Source organism: Chanodichthys erythropterus, chromosome 5 (genome assembly GCF_024489055.1).
Source record: "Chanodichthys erythropterus isolate Z2021 chromosome 5, ASM2448905v1, whole genome shotgun sequence".
In the NCBI taxonomy this organism is placed as follows: Eukaryota; Metazoa; Chordata; class Actinopteri; order Cypriniformes; family Xenocyprididae; genus Chanodichthys; species Chanodichthys erythropterus.
Window position 1 is genome coordinate 2,333,130 of NC_090225.1, and position 17,350 is coordinate 2,350,479.

Below are 17,350 nucleotides of genomic sequence, written 5' to 3' on the forward strand. Positions count from 1 at the left end.
AAACACTTTTGAAATTGTTAGAAGGGAATTAACTTAAAGGGTTAGTTCACCCCAAAATAAAAACTCTGTCATTAATTACTCACCCTCATGTCGTTCCACACCCGTAAGACCTTTGTTAATCTTCGGAACACAAATTAAGATATTTTTGATGAAATCTGATGGTCCAGTGAGGCCTGCATAGCCAGCAATGACATTTCCTCTCTCAAGATCCATTAATGTACTAAAAACATATTTAAATCAGTTCATGTGAGTACAGTGGTTCAATATTAATATTATAAACCAACGAGAATATTTTTGGTGCGGCAAAAAAACTTGACTTATTTAGTGATGGCCGATTTCAAAACACTGTTTCAGGAAGCTTCGGAGCGTTATGAATCAGTGTGTCGAATCATGATTCAGATCGAGTGTCAAACTGCTGAAATCATGTGACTTTGGCGCTCTGAACCGCTGATTCGATACGCTGATTCATAACGCTCCGAATCTGCCATCAGATTTCATCAAAAATATCTTAATTTGTATTCTGAAGATGAACAAAGGTCTTACGGGTGTGGAACGACACAAGGGTGAGTAATTAATGACATTGTTTTCGTTTTTGGGTGAACTAACCCTTTAAGAAAAGTGAAGAGTCAAGAGCACATCTCATGGAAACACTGATCACCATAATGGTGACATCAAATGAAAGTTTCAATAACCATCAACATTATTATTTTATAGACGTATGAGAGAAGTTAAATGAAACTGGTTTGTGGCAAGTGAAGCTGGCAATGCTGTATTTGGAGTTGTTTAATCAGATCTAGAGAGATTTGTGTTCTTTTATCTTCAGTTGATTTCATCTCCGGCTGTGGCTGGAAGTCAGCTGTAGTTCTTCTGCTCACCTCTTTTTCTGTTCTCTTCTTTCCTTCAGTGATTCTGCTTGTTAACAGGCTTATTAAGGCTGAGATTACTCTATATATTATGATCTTGCTCTTGGCTGACATTTGGCATTGCTTTGGCCTGCTTGTGCTCCAGATCTAGCAAACCGGAGCAGAGCGCCAGAGAACATCATTCCACACGGCATGATCTGACACAATGTTGCTATCGGGTAACATTTCAGAAAAAAGTTCCATGAAAGATGTACAAATAATATTTTTGTGCTAACATTTGAGAACATTGCAAGCACATATGCAACACATTCAGTGGAAAATTCAGTTATGTAATACATGCATGGCAGTAAATTACAAACAATAAATGTTTTGCACTATTTACAATAGGTTTTTAAATACACTAACAACCAGTAGACACATGGCACTTGGTATTTAATGATCATAAATATTATGATTTTACAATATAGTATTGAAATTTACCAGTACATTTTCTTTGTAGAAAAGGTAAAATAACAGAATTTGAGTGTACTAACCCTTTAAAATGCCGTCTTACATTGACTGTGAAGGTTTCTACTTCAAACAAACAAATCACGTCAACACACACCATTACACTGTGATTGTGGTCTTAAGCAGCAATTCAAGTCACAAAGGACTGTCAGATTGATTCTGCTATTTGTTTACCCACAAATAAACAAGACAAGATTGTTTGTGAATTACAAGATGTATGGAATTCATTTTGATCCACGTAGGTCCTCGGTGATGCATGAACTACAGCACAAATCCTCCATTCTCTCCAGCACTGACAAACGCATGAGGCAAGAGCTCTGCTGCACGCCTTTGCATCAGAGAGACACTGAAAGTGGATTTCTTCAGGAACAAAAGCAGCGCGATGTGGGTTTATGATACTGCACATTGGAGGTTTAGGCCCGTAATGACTCGAATTCAACACACAAAGACTCTGTGCTGTTTGGTCGAGATGTGGCTGATATCAGTAATGAAGCGGGATTGATAAGTATGAATGGCAGGTGCAATCATTTCTGATTACAACAGAGCTGGAAGGAGGGAAGAACAAAATTCCTGAGGAAGCATTCTGTCCAAGCTACTTATTACTAGCACACAAAGTGTTTTCTAACCTGCCAAAATGCAAAACTTGTTAGGGTAAACATGGCTTCTATATATAGTCGGAAATGCCAATTCAAATTCCGCTCTGAACAGTGCGAGTAGATCCGGAGGGGTTACACATGTCCTAATGAAATTAGCAAAGAACCTATCACTATTAACTTGTATCTACAGTTGCAAGAAAAAGTATGTGAACCCCTTGCAGAATCTGTAAAAATGAGAATTATTTTAATAAAATAAGAGGGATAATAAAAAACGCATGTTATTTTTTTGTTTAGTTCTGTCCTGAGTAAGATATTTCACATAAAAGATGTTTGCATTTAGTTCACAAGACAAAACAACAGCTGAATTTATTAAAACAACCCCATTCATAAGTATGTGAAGCATTGATTCTCAATACTGTGTGTGGTTACCTGATGATCTACAACTGTTTTTATGTTTTGTGATGGTTGTTCATGAATCTCTTGTTTGTTCTGAGCAGTTAAACTGAGCTCTGTTCTTCAGAAAAATCATCCAGCTCCTGCAGATTCTTCAGTTTTCAAGCATTTTTGCATATTTGAACCCTTTCCAGCAGTGACTGTATGATTTTGAGATTCATCTTTTCACACTGAGGACAACTGAGGGACTCAAACTCAACTATTAAATAAGGTTCAAACATTCACTGATGCTCCAGAAGGAGTCGGGGGGTGAAAACTTTTGCAATATGAAGATGATGTCACAATTTTCCTTATTTTGTTTAAATATCATTGTTTTTCATTTAGTACTGCCGTTCAGAAGCAACAGAAGATACTTGCATGTTTCCCGGAAGACAAATTAAGTACAATTTACCTTGATCTTCAAATAGCAAAAGTTTTCACCCCCGACTCTTAATGCATCATGTTTCCTTCTGGAGCATCAGTGAATGTTTGAACCTTATTTAATAGTTGAGTTTGAGTCCCTCAGTTGTCCTCAGTGTGAAAAGATGAATCTCAAAATCATTCAGTCACTGCTGGAAAGGGTTCAAATATGTAAAAATGCTTGAAAACTGAAGAATCTGCAGGAGCTGGATGATTTTTCTGAAGAACAGAGCTCAGTTTAACTGCTCAGGACAAACAAGAGACTCATGAACAACCATCACAAAACACAAAAACAGTCGTGGATCATCAGGTAACCACACACAGTATTGAGAATCAATGCTTCACATACTTATGAATGGGGTTATTTTAATAAATTCAGCTATTGTTTTGTCTTGTGAACTAAATGCAAACATCTTTTATGTGAAATATCTTACTCAGGACAGTACTAAACAAAAAAATAACATGCATTTTGTATGATCTCTCTTTGTTAAAATTTTGCACATTTTCACAGATTCTGCAAGTGGTTCACATACTTTTTCTTGCAACTGTATATAGCAACATTCAGCACATAATATAGTCTTAAAGTGTTGCAGCTATACTTATGGGAAATAGACTCAAAAAGAGTTGATTTTTTGAATCTGAATAGCCTTAGAGTTGGGTTCATAAGAAAAGAGACGATCATGGGCACTTAGTGCCATCAGTCAACCATTCTAGATGAATTCATTAAACAATTTCCTGCATTTTCATTTGCAGCATGTTGCACCACTGTTCTCAATTACAGACTTTTAAAAGGCAGATTTATTTTTGGAGTGAAATGACAGAGTTTGTTTTATGGGTGAAATGTCCTGTATTGTACCTGCATCATGATTACGTGAGGACTCATAACCTTCATACCCAACATAGTTGGCACCGTTTTGCATTTCATGCGGCTATGAATCCTGCCAAGCAGTCTTATTAGTAAATTCTTGCCGTGGCTTAGCATCACATCAGTTCTACACCGCTCAAGACGATTACTCATATTTGGGCTTCCCTCCAAACGCTCAGAGTCAGTAAAAATAGCAGGGTGTTTGTTGGTAATTAGACCAGAGGCTCAGTAATCCACATTTAATTGTGTTATGCTTTTTGGTGTCTTACTTCACAACTGCTGAAGGACGACGGCTTCATTTTCTTCCCATGACACAGTGCCAAAGTATACGAGCTTGTTAGTGAATAATGGGTAACTGAGGTAAAGGATATGATGGGTTTTGGCAAAATCACTGCACAGTTTATTTGTCTCATTCTGTATCTTTCAATCAAATCAACATGTTGATTAACGCTTCAAATAAATCTCTATTCCAAAACCTGCTGAGTTGCCTTCCTGTCAATAGAGTCTGATGAAAGCATGTTGAGCTAATGATGCAATATTCCAAAATATATAAAAATAATGGGTAAAGAAGTAAGAATTTGGAAAGAAGTCAGAAAAAAACTTTTTCCACTGAGCTTGTTGCAATGCATCCTGGTATTTCTTTCCAATTAAGAATACATGCAAATGTAATGTCTGATTTACCAAATATGCAGCAGATGTTTCTCCTAAAATTCCAATTTGTTTGAGACGGTGTGATCACTTCTGAAACTCTAGAGTAGATATGTATGACATTACTGGGTCTTTTAATCAGGAGAAACATCACCATTGGCTTGTGTTTGAATCTCATTGTCATCTAGGAAAAACAAGTGAGGTATCAAAGAGATTTTCTTTGCTGTGGTTTCTTCTGTTTGTGCTTTGGTTATGCCTTGCTATTAAGTGAGAATGTTAATGTATTCCATGCACTGTTGGCCTAATCGCTCTTGGCAAAAACATTGTATCTCAATATTAGACTACATAATATAGTGGGTCATGGGTAATGCATTACTTAACAACAAGTGAATTGTGTTCTTCAGAGGCAAAGCTACAGGTAAACAGCAGAGAACAACAACACATAATTTGCACAGACGGAGGTGAAGGACCAGATCTGTCATGTTTGAAGACGCGACCCGCACCATTTAGAGATGCTGAAGATGGACTGCAGAAGAGTATTGTGGGAAACATGGTTATATTCATTGTTGCAGCAATACCTGTGTCAGAATGCATGAAGAAGACAAAGCATATATATAATGTTGATGGTTTATTGAAACTGTCATTTGAAGTCACCATTATGGTGATCAGTATTTCCATTAGATGTGCTCTTGATTCTTAACATTTCTTAAGTTAGTTCTTCTCTTGCAACAATTGCAATATTGTTTTACTAAAGGCAATAGTATATTGTTACAGAAATGATAGGAGAACGATAAACAAATAACTGAAATTAAATGTTTGAGTTACATTTGAGTGAGTGACAAAATGGATTAATCACTGATGTTTTACTAAAACGTTGAGACAATTTTGAACTGTTAATAAAGATGTGGGCAGAAATATCACTGTCATGTATTAATGTATAAGGTGAACAGCATCTCTCTATGAGGAGGACAAAGCACTGAGGCCTGGGACTAGTCTTAATCCTTGTCTGTGAAACTGGGCATGGATAAAAGAAAGAGAATTGACGATCAACCATGAGGAAATTATACATGTAAAATGTCCAATACAGTTTGTAAAGTTCACCTTAGTTTAAAGCAACTATAAAGATTTAATTAAAAAATGTACATTATATATATACATATTATATATATATATATATATATATATATATATATATATATATATATATATATATATATATATATATATATATATATATATATATATATATATATATATAATGTTGATGGTTTATTGAAAATGTCATTTGAAGTCACCATTATGGTGATCAGTGTTTCCATTAGATGTGCTCTTGATTCTTAACATTTCTTAAGTTAATTCTTCTCTTGCAACAATTGCAATTGTGTTTTACTAAAGGCAATAGTATATGATGGAAGGAGAAAGATAGATCAACTGAAATTAAATGTTTACAGTATTTGGGTGAGTGACAAAATGGTTTAATAACTGATGTTTTACTCAAATGTTGAGACAGTTTTGAACAGTTAATAAATCTGTTGGGGCAGAAATATCACTGTAATGTATTAGTACTATAAGGTGATCTCTCTATGATACGAACAAATGTTTGTTCAAAAACTTTAAACTAGGCTTTGAGACACATTTAGACATCAACGCTCATCACACAAACCTTAACAATGGTGACAATCAACAAAATATTAAGATAATCATATCAGCTCTGAACATTATAAAAGAAACTACGAAAAAGCCATAAAGGAAAGCAACAGCAAGAATAAAAGCAAACAGTATGAATTAAAGAAAACAACAGGGAAATTCAGATGCATAATTTATTCATTCTGCAATGCTTGCTGGGAGTTTTGTACCATGCACTCAGCATTCATTGCAGCATGAAGCTTTTTGTTGATTGTCACCACTGTTAAGATTCATATGCTTATTGTTGATGTCTGAATGATACTCAATGAGTCCACAACTTTTTATGCATGTTTCTAAAATATCTCATTGCTGCAACACTGCTGGAACTCATGCAGTAATATCACAGAGTTGGTACTATGTAATTTAAATATATTAATGGCACAACACACTTATGATCAGTGTATGATATATAGACCATCAATAGTAAGCCAACATCATCTGATCTCTTTTGGTCTTTGTTTCCTTTGTTACTGCAAACATGTTGTATAAACACACTGTTACAGCAGCCAAAGAAGAGCAAATGAAAAATTAACTACAGCTTAAACCTCTGTTAATTCTCAGTAAGAACTTTTGTAGATGTGTGAAAGAAATCTGTCAAACTGGTAATGGAGCTGGTAATGCTGTATTTGGAGTTGTTTATTCAGATCTTGAGAGATTTAATGCGTTCTTTTATTAGCAGTTGATTTCATCTACGGCTGTGGCTGGTAGTCAGTTGTAGTTCTTGTGTTTCTTTTTCTGTTCTGTTTCTGTTTGGGAAAGTTTTCAGTCCAGTGATCCAGTAAGCGAATTCATTCAAACAATCAGTCCAAACCAGTGCTAATGTAAAGAAAACTCAGTCTGATTACATCAGAGATGACAGAGAGAATAGAGACTCATGTTGTGTTTTCAGTGAATTATTCATTCCAGTGTCTGTTTAGCTTTAAAACACGAGCTCTGTCATATTCTGTGATTGTTTCTGAAGAGAGCGAGCCCTCAAAAATCTCGCTGTGTGAAATACAGACTGAACGTCAAAACATCTCATCACTGTATGGCCAGATGACACACAAACTATGTTTCTCAGCTGGATAAAGCAAACCAGTGTCTCGTTAGTAGGCACTTATGAGTCCGTTATATTGATGCGCAATCATGCGATTCTGTTCGGTATTGCAACTTGTCTTAAATGTAAACACGTTTTTTGTTGTCACACTGTACACATACTATACACTGTGAATTCTGAAGTTTTTTCCTGTAAATCTATGAATTATATGGACTCTTCATATCATTTGGTTATTTGTTGTCCTTTTGTTGTCCTTTTCGTTCAGCCTCATTTAAAAGGTGTGCTTACGCACAGATTTGATCTTAGTGTGCGTACGCTTAAATCCATGCCAACGCTCATAAAAACGGTCTTTGACGTGGAAAAGTGCTTAGAGCCATGTTAGGGTCTGAGCAGACATACACACTTTTCCTGGTCAGATTACTGCAGGTTTTTGGAAATCTAAGCTGTTCTTGCAGTTCGCCAAGGATTTGAATGATGACTCGGGATTTTTTATTTGTAAATGACATTAATTTAGTGTAATTTAAAACACAGAGAACTGAAATCATTCAGCTGCGTGCATGTTCAAGATCATTTACGATTCATAGATTTCACATCTGAAAGAGAGGTGTACACTCATTTTCTGTGTGTACGTTCATTCTATGAATCACACATACACACACCAGAGAATTGGAATTACAAATTGTGAGTAAAAAAGGAATGCAATAATTTACAAATCTCATAAACTTATATTTTATTCACAATAGAATATAGATAACATGTCAAATATTGAAAGTGAGACATTTTGAAATGTCATGCCAAATACTGGCTCATTTTGGATTTCATTAGAGCTACACATTCCAAAAAAGTTGGGACAGGTAGCAATAAGAGGCCGGAAAGTTAAATGTACATATAAGGAACAGCTGGAGGACCAATTTGCAACTTATTAGGTCAATTGGCAACATGATTGGGTATAAAAAGAGCCTCTCAGAGTGGCAGTGTCTCTCAGAAGTCAAGATGGGCAGAGGATCACCAATTCCCCCAATGCAGCGGCGAAAAATAGTGGAGCAATATCAGAAAGGAGTTTCCCAGAGAAAAATTGCAAAGAGTTTGAAGTTATCATCATCTACAGTGCATAATATCATCCAAAGATTCAGAGAATCTGGAACAATCTCTGTGCGTAAGGGTCAAGGCCGGAAAACCATACTAGATGCCCGTGATCTTCGGGCCCTTAGACGGCACTGCATCACATACAGGAATGCTACTGTAATGGAAATCACAACATGGGCTCGGGAATACTTCCAGAAAACATTGTCGGTGAACACAATCCACCGTGCCATTCGCCGTTGCCGGATAAAACTCTATAGGTCCAAAAAGAAGCCATATCTAAACATGATCCAGAAGCGCAGGCGTTTTCTCTGGGCCAAGGCTCATTTAAAATGGACTGTGGCAAAGTGGAAAACTGTTCTGTGGTCAGACGAATCAAAATTTGAAGTTCTTTTTGGAAAACTGGGACGCCACATCATCCGGACTAAAGAGGACAAGGACAACCCGAGTTGTTATCAGCGCTCAGTTCAGAAGCCTGCATCTCTGATGGTATGGGGTTGCATGAGTGCGTGTGGCATGGGCAGCTTACACATCTGGAAAGGCACCATCAATGCTGAAAGGTATATCCAAGTTCTAGAACAACATATGCTCCCATCCAGATGTGGTCTCTTTCAGGGAAGACCTTGCATTTTCCAACATGACAATGCCAGACCACATACTGCATCAATTACAACATCATGGCTGCGTAGAAGAAGGATCCGGGTACTGAAATGGCCAGCCTGCAGTCCAGATCTTTCACCCATAGAAAACATTTGGCACATCATAAAGAGTAAGATGTGACAAAGAAGACCTTTGAGCAACTAGAAGCCTGTATTAGACAAGAATGGGACAACATTCCTATTCCTAAACTTGAGCAACTTGTCTCCTCAGTCCCCAGACGTTTGCAGACTGTTATAAAAAGAAGAGGGGATGCCACACAGTGCTAAACATGGCCTTGTCCCAACTTTTTTGAGATGTGTTGATGCCATGAAATTTAAAATCAACTTATTTTCCCTTAAAATGATACATTTTCTCAGTTTAAACATTTGATATGTCATCTATGTTGTATTCTGATTAAAATATTGAAATTTGAAACTTCCACATCATTGCATTCTGTTTTTATTCACAATTTATACAGTGTCCCAACTTTTTTGGAATTGGGTTAGTATATATATATATATACTTTCAACATAAGATAGTTTTGATGATGTCATTGTTGCAAACATTACACTAAGTACAAAACCACATATGACCTGACTAATAGACAAAGAAAGAACAGATTTACAAATTCGTTTCACATAACTCCACAGTCTCTTAAAGTAATTTCACACAAACCTGATCAGAACTCTTCTGGCCACAAATCATGCCAGGTACCCAGCAGCACATTTCAAATGATTTACTGTTTTTCCAGGATCAAAAAATGTGTGCATTTCCATGCCTGAAATTTAGCACATGCAAAAATATTGTAGTGTTTCTTGTGTAATTTACTTGTTACTTTGCTGTGGTCATATGCTACAGGTAACTATGCACTATTAAGTGTGGTTGCACAGCCTTTCAAATCGCCATCTGTGTGGATGTTTCTTCCTTCTCCAGAACACTGTAAGATTTGGTTTATTTACCTTTTAGCAGCTGTAGAAACTGAGATGTCTGGAGCACTGGCTTGTTCTAAAAGCTGACTGATTCATTAGCATTTTTTGTTTGCTCTGCTGTTTTTTGACGGCTAAACTGGAGCGTTCCCAGAGCCTGTGTGTTTGTTTGGGGCAAAGAGGTCTCTATCCTTCCTCTGCGTAGGATGAGATGAGTTTCCTGTTAAAACACACAAAAAAACAAATTAGCTGTTAGCATTGGCTCAAACACCACAGGACATTGTTAGCAGCGGAAGGGAGAGGAGGTCATTATGTGTTTGTTTGTGTCTGGAACAGAGGCCTGATTACAACCACCAACCCTGTATTATTTTCTTTATTCTATGAAACGCAAAATAAACGACAGGATTTTTAATTTTGGAGGGGAAATCCTCTAATGTAATTACAATTATTAGTTGGCAGATGCTTTTCTTCAAAACATATCAAAGTTCAGATTTCATCAGCATTTGAGTGTACCAGTTCAGCTACAGGAGCTGCACAAGGACACTGGTCAAGACAACACGAGTCCCTGTTGCTTTAGGGAGGACATTATTCCAAACATTTGAGTACTGTAAATTGCTTTGCATACGCCATAGCATCACTAATATGTTCTCTGTGCCTGCATCTTATATCAAACTCTTTTTGTTGCTGTGGAACCAATAAATGCACATGCAACTATACAACAACATAAAGATGAATGGCCCAATCTTCAGCCATCCTTCCTATTTCTCATCTCACAGTGGAATTAATGCTCAGCTGGAATACAGTACCTTGTTTCACTGTAATATCTTTCACCTGCGTCATGCTGTTTTATAAGCTTGAACAGATGATGAATGGCACACAGCGATATGCAGTAATTTTCCTGTGTTTACACAGATGAAACTCATCTAGTCTTTTGCTGCCTTCAAGTGCTTGTCAGAAAATCGTACTTCTTAAGTTGTAAGAGTTCAGTGCGTCGCATTCAAGTGATTTATTTTTGGATGCTTGCTACTTTGCAATTGTCCAGTATTTGCTTTTTCTCTATGTAAAAATGTGCAATATGCAAAAAATTTATTGAAAAATAAGTAATTACCAACAATTCACGGCTTAAGTTATGGGACACCCCAACTAGGAAACTCATCAAAATGATGTATGACTTCAAAAGTCACAAAAGTTGAGAAAAAAATCAACAGTTTTTATAATTCAGATTGCACAAAAAAGCAGCATTGCTCCACATTTAAATAATGAAAAAAACAAACTGATATTGATGCTTACATTCAAGATGATTTGATAGCGAAATGTTTCCCCTACATCCTTGGACAGATGCTTATGGATGGATGTGATCATCTCACAATATTTCCTTTCTGCTCGGAAGCCTGGCATTTTACAGCACAATAAAACAGATTAATATGAATGCACCAATGCTATGGTGGGATCTCTTGAAAAAAAGCGAAGAAAAACCAACAAGTGACCAGAGAGGAAATGAGAAACGAGTGAATTAGAGCTGTACAATAATTAGTTGTGGTCTGGTTTAGTCACTAATGGAATTATAATGGTTGTTTTCTGTGTGGGCAGACACTGATGAGGAAACATTTCCAATCTATGAAGAGTCATTATTATGTCAATTATATGATTTTGATGATATGTTGTGGGATAATATTATTTTTAATGATGGTTTTGGGTTTTAGATTTGGATTAATTCATCTAAATAAATGCATGGTCATTGCTAATTAATTCAAAATAAAATGAAATAATAACACATCTAAAGTGTTGCTTGCATGTGCATAGGTGTTGTGGGTGGTTGCCAGGGTGTTGCTATGTGGCCAATCTCGAATCTACATTTTCTGTCAAAGATACTAGAAAAGGCAGTTTCAACACAACTGTGCTCCTTTTTAGAAAGAAATGGAATCTGTGAGGATTTCCAGTCAGGATTTAGACCAAACCATAGTACTGAGACTGCTCTCGTTAGAGTTACAAACGATCTACTCCTATCATCCGATCGTGGCTGTATTTCTCTATTAGTGTTATTAGATCTCAGTGCTGCTTTTGACACTATCGATCATAACATTCTTTTAAAAAGACTTGAAAACTATATTGGCATTAGTGGAATTGCTTTGGCATGGTTCAAATCATACTTATCTGACCGTTATCAGTCTGTGGTAGTTAATGAAGAGATGTCGTATCGATCACAGGTTCAATATGGAGTACCACAAGGCTCAGTATTAGGACCGTTGCTTTTCACTCTGTACATGCTGCCCTTAGGAGAGATAATTAGGAAGCATGGTGTTAGTTTTCACTGCTACGCTGACGATACTCAGCTCTATATTTCCTCGTGCCCTGACGAAACCTACAAATTCACAAAACTAACAGAATGCATAGCTGATATTAAAAACTGGATGACAAGAAATTTCTTATTATTAAATTCAGAAAAAACTGATATCCTAATCTTTGGACCAAAAACTTCCTCACGAAAAAACCTTGAATACTCTCTAACACTTGACGGGTGCTCCATTAAATCTTCGTCCTCAGTTAGGAACCTGGGTGTGCTCTTTGATACCAATCTTTCATTTGAAAGTCATGTTTCTAGTATCTGTAAAACCGCCTTCTTCCATCTAAAAAATATATCTAAATTACGACATATGCTCTCAATGACAAATGCGGAACAGATGGTTCATGCATTCATGACCTCAAGACTAGATTACTGTAACGCTCTACTGGGTGGTTGTTCTGCTCGGCTTTTAAACAAACTACAGTTGGTCCAAAATGCGGCAGCTAGAGTTCTTACTAGAACCAGAAAGTATGACCATATTAGCCCAGTTCTGTCAACATTACATTTGCTCCCTATTAAACATTGTATAGATTTTAAAATCTTGCTACTTACTTATAAAGCTCTAAATGGTTTAGCTCCCCAGTACCTAAGTGAGCTCTTGGTGCATTATAGTCCTTCACGTCTATTGCGATCTCAGAATTTAGGCCAGTTGATAATACCCAGAATATCAAAATCAACTGAAGGCGGCAGATCCTTTTCCTATTTAGCACCTAAACTCTGGAACAATCTTCCTAGCATTGTTCGGGAAGCAGACACACTCTGTCAGTTTAAATCTAGACTAAAAACACATCTCTTTGCACTTGCATACACATAACACATTATCAATACATTAACATTTTTCAAATCCGTTAAAGGATTGTTACGCTGCAATAATTAGGTCGGCCGGAACCGAGAACATTTCCTATAACACTAGATATACCTGTACATCAGAATAAGAATGGCATCTACGCTAATATCTGTCTCTCTGCTTATCCTGAGGTTTGCCGGGTGCTGGATTCAGGCTGTATCCAGATCAGATGGAGAACCTGTGTCTGGACCTGCCCAGGAGACAATGGGCCTACAGACCCAGTTCTGGCTGCATCTATAATTCAGATTTTTAATCCCTGTATCCGCTTACATATTTATATATAATCTATTTTTAATCTCTATAATAAAAATGTATAATTCAGATTTTGATCTCCATATCCATTTACATATATTATATATATCTTCCAAGGGGTTTTTTTCCCTCCTAGGAATTTTTTCCCAGTGCTAGCACGCTGGGTTTTTCTCCTAGGGGTTTTTTTCCACCCCTGGGAGTCAGCCGACATTGGCTTAATGTAGCACCATCTTGTATATGTTACATATTACCACGCTTGTTTGTACAGCTTATTTTTAACCACTTCCCTTTTTCTGTGCTTCTAATATGTAAAGCTGCTTTGAACAATTACCAATTGTAAAAGCGCTATATAAATAAATTTGACTTGACTTGACTATGTGGTTGCTAAAGTGTTCCGTTTGAAGCAAGAACTGCTAAAAGCAAAAAAAAAAAAAAGGTTTTAATTATTTTGAGTGGCATACATAATTCAATAAGCAAACATTTAGCAGATGCTGTTATGCAACATGACTTACAGACTTGCCTCATGCAAGTTAACGGTAAATGAATCACGCAACGTGATTTACTAATGTTTGTGCTAGTCAATTTACTGGTGCAATATGTAAGAATTTTGCAGTAAAATATCCAAAAACCACTAGGCCAGTGTTATATATTTTGTTCAGTTGAGTACTTTCAATATCCCAAATGTTTCCAACTATTTGTAAATCGTGAGAAAATTGCAATTTTACCTAAGGCTCGTGTGAGGATTCGCCTGTCAATTGCATCATACCCGCGTTACCCTTGGTTTCCCGTTTTATTTTGTAGAAACCATGGAAACACCAAAGACGCTTTAATATTTACATGTTTTAATAGACAAGGGAACAACTGTTTTGATATATTTATAGATAGAAAACTATTGTTATATAGCTCAACACGTTTAGTCTTATTGTTTAAATCTAATTTTCTTGATGTTTTGCGAGTATGCTTTACCATGCCTCAGAGAAAACACTATTTTGTGAAGTAGCTAACATAGCATAATCAGATGCAGCTTTATTTTTAGTAACAGTAATACAGCATTTGCTCCATTATACAATACGTTTTAAAATTAATTGCATGCCATTTATCAACAAAATCATCCAGCATTTAATATGATATTGTAAAATCGATCTATCTTACTGCAGTGTGTAACAGTGTCTCACAGCAGCCGCCGAGCGAACGCACAGAGTAACGTTATAACATCATTTTCAACACTCTCAAATGTATCTAATATGATAAACAGAGCTGCGTTACCTCATACTCATGACTGGAAGAGCGGAAGCGGCGCCGGTGACTGCGTCATAATAAAAGTCCCGCTGCTCGTGATCGTTGATCAATCGCTCCAGCTCCTCGTTCAGCTCCACAACACTTGCTCCTGCTCTGCTTCATACTACAGTAACGTTAATAATCGCATCCATGAACATGATTTCTGCCCAAGTCCTATCCCTATTTATTTAAACCGGCTGTAATGTGAAGACCACATGTCCAAAGATTCCACGCTCAAACTTGGCGTCACCAAGCTACGCCTTTGTTTTGAATAGGCGCCCCTTAGCGGATGGAAAAACTACATAGTGCACCTTTAATGCCCCCCAAAAAAGCATGTCTTAACCCATTTTGTGACATGGCTGCAATCGTTGCTGCAAGGAGACACCGCAGAGAACAGTTGCACCTATATCGACCCGCACCTGATGAGAGCATCAGCTCTGCTTATTTGCGACCCAACGCTAATTTGCACTGCTCTTGGTAGATTGCGTTGGTCATTATGTAAATGATTTGACTGCATCTGTGTTTGCATAAAACTTGCCACTCCCATCGGCGCATTTGTGGAATTACGCTCTCACGCTAATTTGCCCCGTTTAGTAAATCTGGCCCATAGTGTGTCTAGTGTATAGTGCGTTCTCAAGCCAACATAAATGCCGCAGCATTTTTGAAGTTGATATCCCATTGCTAAATGCCAACACAGTGTGTGCGAGAGGTAGAGGGGGGTTTCTGAACTGTCTTCAAAGCTGAAATCGATTTCGATCATCTATCAGATTCACCCCGTGTGCAGTGGCATCGAACAGCAGGACCCATTTACCCTGAGAACAATTAGCCCACTGTCTCAGAAAATCCCCAACACATGCTGCTGGGATCTGTTTAGTGGAGACGGACCACATCCGTGACTGTAAACACACTCACATCTGAACTCACGGCTTCTTCTAGAGACTTCAAGAGGGATAATGTGCTAATATAATGAAGCTTAAAGATGTCACTGTTTATTAAGATTTACTGTGAATGAAGCACACTTGAAGGATTTTGTGCTGTTGTTGTGCACTGGAGGGGCCATGTTAGGATCAAAGATCTTCTGGAGGGCAGGCTTCTCTGGAAATCATTTATCCTCTTGCAGACAGTAAAGAAATTTGTGGAGAAACTACTGACACACTTCAAACATAACTAGATTTGCATGTCCTGAGGGAAACAGCTGTGCGTGGCAGCAGAAGAGCTTAGGCTTTGTGTTCTGCATTGATGAAATGAACCTTCAGGATCTTAGGCCCTGTTTACAACTGGTGTTAAGATGTATCCATTGGATCCTAAGTGGATGATGCTAAATACAGGTGTAAAACATTTTGAGCTTGTCCACTCAGTTTCAACCACTTCCAGAGGTAGTCGCAAACACATTTGACCAGATTGCTTTCGTAGTGTAAACGCTCATGTGGTCGAATGTGTTCAAACAGCCACAAAAGACCACCTACTCTTCGCGTAAACATTATGGGAAGCGCGCTAGCCAGACGGGTTTTAAACTTTGTCGGCTGAGGACCCAAGTTTGGTTTGAAGCCGAAAAACGTACCAAGCACAATGGTATCTCACCGTTCCTGATTTCTAACACACACTCACAGCGTTCGGAATGGTCTGTCACAGTAGAAGCTAAAGCTGATGCTCTTCGTGTTTTTCCATCGTCTTATGTAAATTACGTGAGCTTATTTTGTCCATTAGATCGAAAGATCTGAAAAAGCCCATTCATTTACCTGCCCATAGACCCTCCTCTCGAAGAAATCAGGACAGAAGATACGGATTAAAACACCAGGTGTGATCGGGAATGTGTCCCCCTTTGGTCTACGACCAAAACTCATCTTAAAGGGATAGTTCACCCAAAAATAAAAATTTGATGTTTATCTGCTTACCCCCAGGGCATCCAAGATGTAGGAGACTTTGTTTCTTCAGTAGAACACAAATGATGATTTTTAACTCCAACCGTTGCTAGGGCTGGGCGATATATCGCATGAGATTGTCACGTGCATTTCGTCAGTAAAACTGGTTCCCTGATTCCCGCTAAATGGATGCTTTCAAATGGAGCGGCATTTAATAGACAGAGCCGTAGTTCACTGACAAGTTTATCGAAGGCGATTCATCTGCGATAATAAACGTGATTTTGCGTAGCTTGTCAGTGAACTGATTTAGCACTAATCAGGGAACCGGCTTTACTGACGAAATGCGCGTGACAATCGCATGCGATATATCGCCCAGCCCTACTAACCGTTGCCATCTGTAAGCCGTATAATGCATGTCAATGGGAACTTCATCTATAAGAGTCAAATAAACATGCACAGACAAATCCAAATTAAACCCTGCCGCTCATGACGACACATTGATGTCCTAAGACACGAAACGATCGGTTTGTGTGAGAAACCAGACAGTATTTATATAATTATTTACCTCTAATACACCACTATGCCCTCCAACTGCCCTCCACATCCGGTTAGTGAGGTCAAAAAATGCGTTCTGATGACAGAAGTGATGTCTGGCACGTATACTTCAATGAGTGCCAGACATCACTTCCGTTGTCAGCGCGCATTCAGACCTAACCGGATGTGGAGGGCAGTTGGAGGGCATGGTGTATTAGAGGTAAAAAATAATATAATACTGTTCAGTTTCTCGCACAAACCGATCATTTTGTGTCTTAGGACATCAATGTGTCGTCACGAGCTGCAGGGTTTAATTAGGATTTGTCTATGCATGTTTATTTTTACTCTTTTAGATTAAGTTCCCATTGACATGCATTATACGGCTTACAGACGGCAACGGTTGGAGTTAAAAATCATCATTTGTGTTCTACTGAAGAAACAGAGTCTCCTACATCTTGGATGCCCTGGGGGTAAGCAGATAAACATCAATCCCTCTATCCATTTAATACCAGGTATAAACAAGACCTTATAT